Raw genomic sequence first — 9286 nt, 5'->3', positions numbered from 1 at the left:
ACTACACACAGGTATATACGGTAAATAAGGACATGGGGGCCAGGGTTTTTTTTTGGGGGGGGGGGGCAGCATTATATGCGGATTTTTAACATCCACGGCTATCTCTGTTACGTAACCCCCGCGTATGTTAAGGGCCGACTGTATTGCTATTTGCATGATAAAATAAATTTCCTTTTCTGTCTGTCAATACACAGCATCGTTGGATTTCTAAGCTCAATGTGGAAACAGAGGTGTTGCATTCAGTTTTGCAGTTGTTGCAGGATAAAAGTGAGTTTATGGATGACCTTGAACGTCTATGTGTTTTATTTTTTGATGAAACAAGTGTTGCATATCCTCTATGCACCTAAACAGTGAGTTCAGTGCGCAGTGACACGGGGAGTGAATGGCTCATGGATGTAACTTTTACATTACAATTTATATACTGATATGGCCAAGAATATTTTGAACGGCTTCCTTGTAAAGGTAGAAGCAGCTGGATATCCAGTAGTTGCTGTAGTCAATGATCTTAGCTCCACTAATGTGAGATTGAACCAACTGCTGTCAGCAACTTTAAGGCATGTTCTGGGTGGTTTGAGCAAGTGATGCTCCTTTCCATCTAACACCACCTCACTCCTTCAATCCATAAATTGAGGCATCACTGCCATTTTCAAGGCCTAATAACTCTGGCAAATGATGAGGGACTTGTAAGCCAGCAAGTTTTGGAACAAAGTGTCATTGAAAAATTTGAATGGAGTGTGGTGCATGATTTGGTCTAAGTACATGCACAACTTTTTGGGATTCACCGATGTGGGAAAAGTGTTTCAAGACATCGTTAACCATGTTCAGGAGGTTGGGTTTGAGGAGGAGGTGAACAGGGAGGATGTTGAGAACCTGCTCCAGTCACACAGTTGCATGAAGAATTCATGCAACTCCAGCAACAGAAGCTTTGTGAAGAAGAGGAGCAGTTAGAGGAAGAACCTGAGAGGTAGCTCAATCTCAAGGATGTCACTTAGGGCCTAGTTCTCATTCAGAAGAGGCTTAAGCTGTTCTGTGTCAAAGTCCCTAGCAGGGAAATGAGTGGCACAGTTGCTTCTGCCATGAAGAGAGACATCCAAGATGCACCATCGGCTGAGGAGCAAGACAACCCACCACACCATCTCCTCCTTTTTCAAATTGAGGGCAACTCCTGTATCTCCAACTTTCAGTCACACTCCTTCCACCAGTGGAAATTGTTCCACTCCTTCCACCTCTAATGTGATTGTGGTGTCCCTAGCAGACAGCAGTGATAACATGGACATCCCTCTTCATCTCACTGATTAAGTGAGCCCTGACCATCATCCTTTAAGGTAATGCAATACAGTACACCAGTGGTGTCAAACTCAAAACCTTTCGAGGGCCAATTCTAATTATAATTACCATTTTCAGGGCCAACACAAGTGCTATATCACATATTTGCAGGATGGAAGTTTACAGCTTCACACATTGCCTTACCTGGCTTACCAGGAATACCCCATTTGGGTTTGTCTAATCTTAAGTACGTAAAATTCATTTTACTAAATAAACATGATTATATCTATTTCTATCATAATTTCACGGGATGATAAATTTTACCGTCATCCCGCGGGCCACACCTGATCATCCCAAGGGCCACATTTGGCCAGCAGGCAATGAGTTTGACACCCCTGCAGTACAGTATACCAAATTTATGTTTTATTGAATTTTTAATGTGTTAGGTAGTAAATTACATTAGTTAGGTACTCATTTATACAGGCTGGACCTCGCTAATCCAGGAAGATTGGGACCAGACAAATTCCGGATTAGCTAAAATTCTGAATTATCGAAGCTGAGCTTAAAGAAGGCAAAATAGTGCATAAAATGTAATATAACTGTCTAATTTCTTCAGTATAGAAATTTTTTCTAAAATAATGTCAGATGCTTACATTTTGCTGCATTACAACCACTTCCACTGCCAGCTGGTCTCTTAGGAGGCATATTTAGGGGTAAGTTATAAGAATCTAAAGGTAAAATAGTGGCAACAGCCACTAGAACTGAGCAATGACACTGTCCAGAACCATCGAAGCTACCAGACTATCGGGTCTCGGATTAGCGGGATCCAACCTGTAGTTGTTAGGTTGTCTTTTGCTCTGAACTGATTTCATGTTTTTGGGTATAATATTGGGTTTTCTTGTCATTGGGGAACTGATTCCTATTTTTCCATATGTAATGTTATATGTTATAAAAATATTCACTTAAAGTTTGGCTTTCAAGGAACCTAACAGGTATGTGCATTCTGTACAAAGTAAATCATACCACACTTATCTACTGTACTTTGCTAATCCTTTAAGTCTAACCTCCATCAGTAAATAAGCTTTCAGATTTGGATCACTGACTTCCCTCTCAATAGTTTTTTGTGCCTCTTTTCCTCCATCAGAGTAATATTTTGCAAGTTGTTCAGCATAATCAATCCATACACAGTTAGCACAACCTGACATACAACAGGTGGTTGGTGCTGGTGGTGGAGACTTATCAGCTTTTAGCATAAAAAATAAAGAGTTTGTGGAAGATTCCTTTACATGACACAGTGGACTCTCACACTCCTCCTCTAATACATTCTCTTTTATATGTGATGTGTCACTATATGATGAACATTTTACCTTATTGCTCCTTGTCATTTGAGAAAATGTTTCCTTATCATTGCTCTCCTGTTTGAAAGTACTTGTAGTCACAGAGTCAGACCCATCATTGTCTTTATAGGCACCACTACTATGCTTCTGCTGTCCTGGAAGTGCTAATTCAATTGCCACAAAGCCAAACTGTTTGGGGGATCTTGTTAGCGTCCTTCTTACAGAGCATAATGTTAACATCTTTCAGGCTACTGTTTGGTCAACACCTTCATTTAAAATTTCTGAAAAACAAAGAAACAACTTCATTTATGAAAAATGCAAACAAAAACTAAATTTGTAAATAATGTACATGTATATACTGTATATACAGTACAGTGGTCCCTCGGTTAACGAGCACAATCCGTTCCAGCAGGTTGCTCGTTAACCGAAAAACTAGTTAACCGAAACCATTGTTTCAATGGGTTTTTGGGTAATTGGTTCCAGCTCACCGAAAATTGCCTAAATTCAACAAAAAAGGTAGAAAAGTTCGCTTACTTTGAGGTGTGTATGTAGAAGGCTCCTGGATGATGATGATGATGATGATGGGAATTAGAATGGGGGTGCAGGAGAAGGAAGAAGAGAAGGCATTGGGGTGGAAGAGAAGTCACCCCATGGTACCATTTCACCCATAAAATATTAGCTCTCTTGGTGTAATTCAAGATTATTTTCTTTAAATCAACACTGCACTGCATTATATATTGTCAATATGTAAAATATATTTCAAAATGACCAATAATTTGCTTGGAAACAGAAAAAAAGCGTTTAGTTGAAGAGAGTCTCAAGCAAGATGCTACCTCCAGTGAAAACAGAGAGAGACTAACGCCTGTTTGCTGTGTTAAGAGGCTGGATGCCGCGCATTAAACTAGTCACTTTACCTTCAATTATGTTCAATAATTGTTAAAATGACTAAAAAATTGAATATTAAACTTTTAAAATTATTGAATAGTATAAACTTCTTGATATTTACTAAAATAGTAAGGAATTTAAGCCCTAGAACCGATTAATGTATTGGCGGACTGATACTAAAGCTGGTTGCCCGGTCAGTGCAAGCGAAAACATGTTGAGGTCGGTTCGTAAGAACTTCGTTAACCGAATTTTTTTTCGTTAACCGAATTGAAGATCCTTATGGAAGGCAGTTCGTTAATCGAAATTACGTTAACCGAGGTGTTCGTTAAACGAGGGGTCACTGTATATATATATATGTATATATATATATACAGTCAACCCTCACTTTACGCGGTCCCACATTCCGCGTTTCCACATTTACGCGGTGCCCTGCCAGAACCCAGGATGCTCACATTCCGTGGTGGGTGTACCCCTTTACACGGTGAAGTATAATTTTTTTATTTAGCTCATAAAATTCATACAAATTATCCAGCCAGAATATAATTTACATTGCTGGAATTCTTACAATTTGATGATCATTTTGAATATAAACATCATAGATTTTGCATTAGACATACAAATTTTAGATATAATGTTTACTCTTGAGTAAATATGTTATCTTTTGTGCAAAATATATGGTATTTATATTCAAAATATTCCTGGTCTTACAAGGAATCCAGCAATGTCAATTATATTATCCTAACTTTAGTCTGATTTATTATTTATTACTAAAAAGGTAAACAGTCTGGTATTCCCACACATTTATCTAGTAGGGACGTTGGTGGGGGGTGGGGGGGGAGGGAGGGAGGGACCGGCGACCGACCATCTGTTACCGTGTGAAGAATATTTTTTTTTTAATTAACTGAAGATTTTTATTTTAGCTCATAAAATTCATACAAATTACCCGGCCAGAATATAATTTACATTGCTGGAATTCTTACAATTTGATGATCATTTTGAATATAAACATCATATATTTTGCATTAGACATAAAATTTTTAGATAAAATGTTCACTCTGAGTAAGTATGTTATCTTTTGTGCAAAATATATGACGTTTATATTCAAAATATTCCTGGTCTTACAAGGAATCCAGCAATGTCAATTATATTATCCTAACTTTAATCTGAGGTATTATTTAATACAAAATGTTAAAATTCATTTTTCTCACCCAACATCTCTTGAAGGGAGGATTGGTGGGGGGTGGGGGGGAGGGTTGGGACTGACCGCGCGGTTGGAGGAGGCGGGGAGGCAAGGTGGGGTACTTTGATTGACAGATAGTGTTCTGAAGAATATTTTTTTTTTTATTAACTGAAGATATTTGTTTTAGCTCATAAAATTCATACAAATTACCCAGCCAGAATATAATTTACATTGCTGGAATTCTTACAATTTGGTGATCATTTTGAATATAAACATCATATATTTTGCATTAGACATACAAATTTTAGATAAAATGTTTAATCTGAGTAAATATGTTATCTTTTGTGAAAAATATATGACATTTATATTCAAAATATTCCTGGTCTTACAAGGAATCCAGCAATGTCAATTATATTATCCTAACTTTAGTTTGAGGTATTATTTATTACTATACCTGGTTTTCCCCCCAAAATTTCTCAGAGGGAAGAGCCAGCAGTGTAGTGTGAGAAGAGGGGGAGGGAGTCGTGTCCATTATTTGAATGGACATTAACTTGGCGACTGTATTTCTCTATTTCTCTTAAGTATTAATTGTGTGCATGTACCATCATAAAGTTAAGATGTTATTTTTACTACAACATAGTTATGTGTCGTCAAAAAGTGGAGTTTGGTGATCGGCCTGGACTCCATTTCAATTAATCCCATATGTTATGTTATTCACTTTACGCATTTCTCGCTTTCCGCGGTACCCTCCGGGTTACATTAACCGCGTAAAGTGAGGGTTAACTGTATGTATGTATGTATGTATGTATGTATGTATATATATATATATATATATATATATATATATATATATATATATATATATATATATATATATATATATATATATATCTTGATAAAATCACACGGGAAAATGGAAACAACGGAGTACCTTAGCTTTCGTCTTTATTCAAGACATCTTCAGAGGCAACTGGATTACATGGACAGAGAGAGGCTTAAATATACAGGGTGACCTAAAAACATGAGGTCAGGTCATAATGATGACATCCACTAATCCCCACACCAACACAACCGTAGAGGAGCTTAAAAGAAGGGTGGTGACGTGACTAGACAGGTCAGGTCAGAAAAAAGGGACCCACAAAAAAACTGTCATACATCAAGATCAAAGGTTTTCAAAGCATTTTTAACCTTGGGCCACTGACAAATAAATTTATGTAACATATTATCAGTTTTGAACTGACCATCACTAAGGTTTATTGATTTTAATTCCTTAATCAAACTAGCTTCAACAAGAAGTCTTTCTGTGACACAAGATGATTTGAATACTTCTAAGCTTTTTTCCCAAGCAATGGGGTATCACACGGGTATTTTCCCGTGTGATTTTATCAAGATTTAACTTATCCACGTTTTCATTGTGGATTTACATGAAAGAAAGGAAGGATGTATATATATATATATATATATATATATATATATATATATATATATATATATATATATATATATATATATATATATATATATATATATATATATATATATATACATATATATATATATATATATATTTGTGTAATAAATGTATGTAGTAAGTATGTACAGTAATCTTTTTCACTCAAATCCTAATGAAACACTATTGAATTAGAATACTGCAGCTGGTATAAACAGTCGGAACAGTCCCACCACCTATTGTCTCTCGTGAAGCAAGCTTATAAATTAAAGAAAATACTTGCAGTGTGTTTAATATATTTCAGTATGTTATAAATAAATAAATAAACAAATAAATCGGTAAATCCATTTCAAGTAAATGAAACAATTGCATTCGACACCGACATTAGTTCCAGTTAAATAACAGACATTTAAGTGAGTCACTAGTGTTTACACTACACCAGCCAGTAACATTTGATGACATTACTTGAAGTGAATTGGCCTTATTTTAAAAAACCAAGGATGTGTAAACAGCACTGGTCAATGGGATGGTTGGTAAAGGACTACTGGGTCAGTAAGCTCCCAATGGTAAGTGTCACATTTGGGGTACTGGTCTTATACAGCGAATAGAGCTCAAAAGCGCCTTTTTTAAATGGAAATTTTGGGGGCCGTCTTATACACCCCGTCGCCTTGTAGGCCGAGATATACGGTAAAAGCAAGGGATAGTCACATCGATCTAAAAGACTTCACAAAGAAGAAGTGTTGGTGTCGCCATGACTGACCAGAGATTGTATAAGAAATTGCCCAAATTACAATAATTGAGAGACATAACAAAAGAAAAGTCGCTCTACTTCATCAATGTGCTAATAACTACAAATACAGTACAGTTAACCCTCACTTTACGCGGTTAATGTAACCCGCAGGGTCCCGCGGAAAGTGAGGAACGCGTAAAGTGAATAACATAACATATGGGATTAATTGAAATAGAGTCCGGGCCGACCCCCAAACTCCACTTTTTGACGACACACAACTATGTTGTAGTAAAAATTTTATCTTAACTTTATGATGGTATGAGAAAACAAGTAATATAGAAGAGGTTAGGTTAGGAAAAATAAAGGTTAACATTAGAAAAATAAAGGTTAGGTTAGAAAAACTAAAAGTTATGTGGAACACTTACGTTAGTAGAAGAGATGGGTCGGCATACGGGGATGGAAGCTGGTTCCGAGGCAGAGGGTAGATTACTGGCCCTCAGGTGAATCACCATTACTAGGTGAATCACCATCACTGTCACTTACAGTTGTCAGGGCTTCCCTGACAAATCCCTCAAAGTCATCTTCACTGTCACTATCACTGGCTTGGGCTGGCTGTGGTGGGTTGCGGGCGAAGAACTCGGTTATGCTTTATTGACGGCTGGTGTTTATGTTGTCTTGATACACCGTGATGTACGGCTCCATAGCCTGCACCATGCTGGCGCGCCAAATCAACCTGCCTTGTTCCTTTCTCCAACTCTTGGATGATGGTATACTTCACCTCGTAGCTTAAGGAACGTCGTGTCTTTTTTGGCTTAGTGCCGCTGGGTCCAGGTAAGGAAAGGTTTCTCTCTGGGGGTGGTGGTGGTCCGGCGGAAGCCATTTTACGGAACAATGGATGCACGTTTACACGGTGTGGCCTTGAGGGATGAAACTGCCGCGGCTAGGTCAAGTGTCGTCTTTCCTCCCTCCCTCCCTCCCCCGGGTGGACAAGTCATAATACTTGAAGCCAATTACAGCTAGCAGCAGAGGGGGGTAGGGATGCATGGCCAATCACAGTCCGATACGTCATATGACGTCAGTGATAACGCAACAAAGACACACACTGCTCAACCTTACCGCGAGGCTTGCCCAAGCGGAGGGAGGAGGAGGGAGAGGCGAGGAGCACAGGCAGGCAGGCGGGTGGGTGGCGGGTGGGGCGAATCTAAAAATAGCGTCGCGCTGGACACTCTCCGCGTAATGGGGTTCACGTACCGCGTAATGTGAGCACGTTAGGTTCTGGCAAGGCACCGCGTAAACGTGGAAACGCGGAATGTGGGACCGCGTAAAGTGAGGGTTAACTGTATATAAAATCCTTGTGGAGCTTAGTATTTCAGCAATTATAACAAAAATTTTTGGAGCTCTGCATTGTGTTTACTTATAGCTGTAATCGCCAGGCAAAAGATGGAGGAGGCAGTGCGTGTGATGGGGGGTGAAGGAGGGGGTTTCGACAATTGCAATTAAATGCCAGGCAGCGACGTGTCCTCCTAATATTACTTATTAAGTAATTATTAGATGTTTTAATTGCCTGTATGTTGGCCTGGCGAGTTATTGCTAGGCATTAACATACCTAGGCTAAAAGCTAAGCGTTGCATTCTGAGATTGAACAAAAATACACAACTGATTATGCTAAGCTTCTGAAGGATAAAGAACATAGCCCTCAACAAATTTATAAAGCAGATAACAGTTAAATTTCAAAGGCATTTGTCACTGAACACGCATAAATGTAAACTACTGGTGAAAACTACCCTAATGTACAGTACGGTACTCTGTTTATTCTCCTGTGTAGTGGATGGATACTAATTTCTATATTATAATGATTAGTTAATGTTTTTCATAATTTTTTTTGGTGTGTTTTGTATTCTTTGCCTGAGCGCACACACGCACGCTTGAAGAACTTGAAGAACCCCCTCCTTTTCCTTAGCCAACTCACTAATGGTGACGAAGCTAAGCAATCAATCAACCACATAATTAAAGATGACGAAGGCCTCCTTCAGCGCTGGAAAGAGCACTACTATTCATTGCTCAACCGAAACACCGATGTGGATGTCCTGACTACCCAGCAGGTCCCTCAGCATCCAGAGCTGACCCACCTCAACTATCCTCCATCCCTGGATGAGGTAGCTACTGCCATCAAACAGATGAAAAATAACAATGTCTCAGGGCCTGATGGAATCCCAGCCAAGGTGTATAAAGCAGGAGGGCCTCTACTTACCAGCCGTCTCCACTTTCTCCTGAAGAATATATAGGAGGAAATCCCCCAAGCTCTTAATGATACCTCCATCGTCAATATTTATAATAACAAGGGAGGCTGGTCAGACTGTGGTAACTACTGCAGGGTCTCACTGCTGTCCGTATCTGGCAAGATTATCGCTCAATTCCTCCTAAAAAGACTTCATCCT

The sequence above is a fragment of the Homarus americanus genome, unplaced genomic scaffold (genome assembly GCF_018991925.1).
Source record: "Homarus americanus isolate GMGI-L3 unplaced genomic scaffold, GMGI_Hamer_2.0 scaffold5831, whole genome shotgun sequence".
NCBI classification, from domain to species: Eukaryota; Metazoa; Arthropoda; class Malacostraca; order Decapoda; family Nephropidae; genus Homarus; species Homarus americanus.
The sequence above is the reverse complement of the archived record's forward strand: the minus strand, read 5'-3'. Positions refer to the sequence as shown.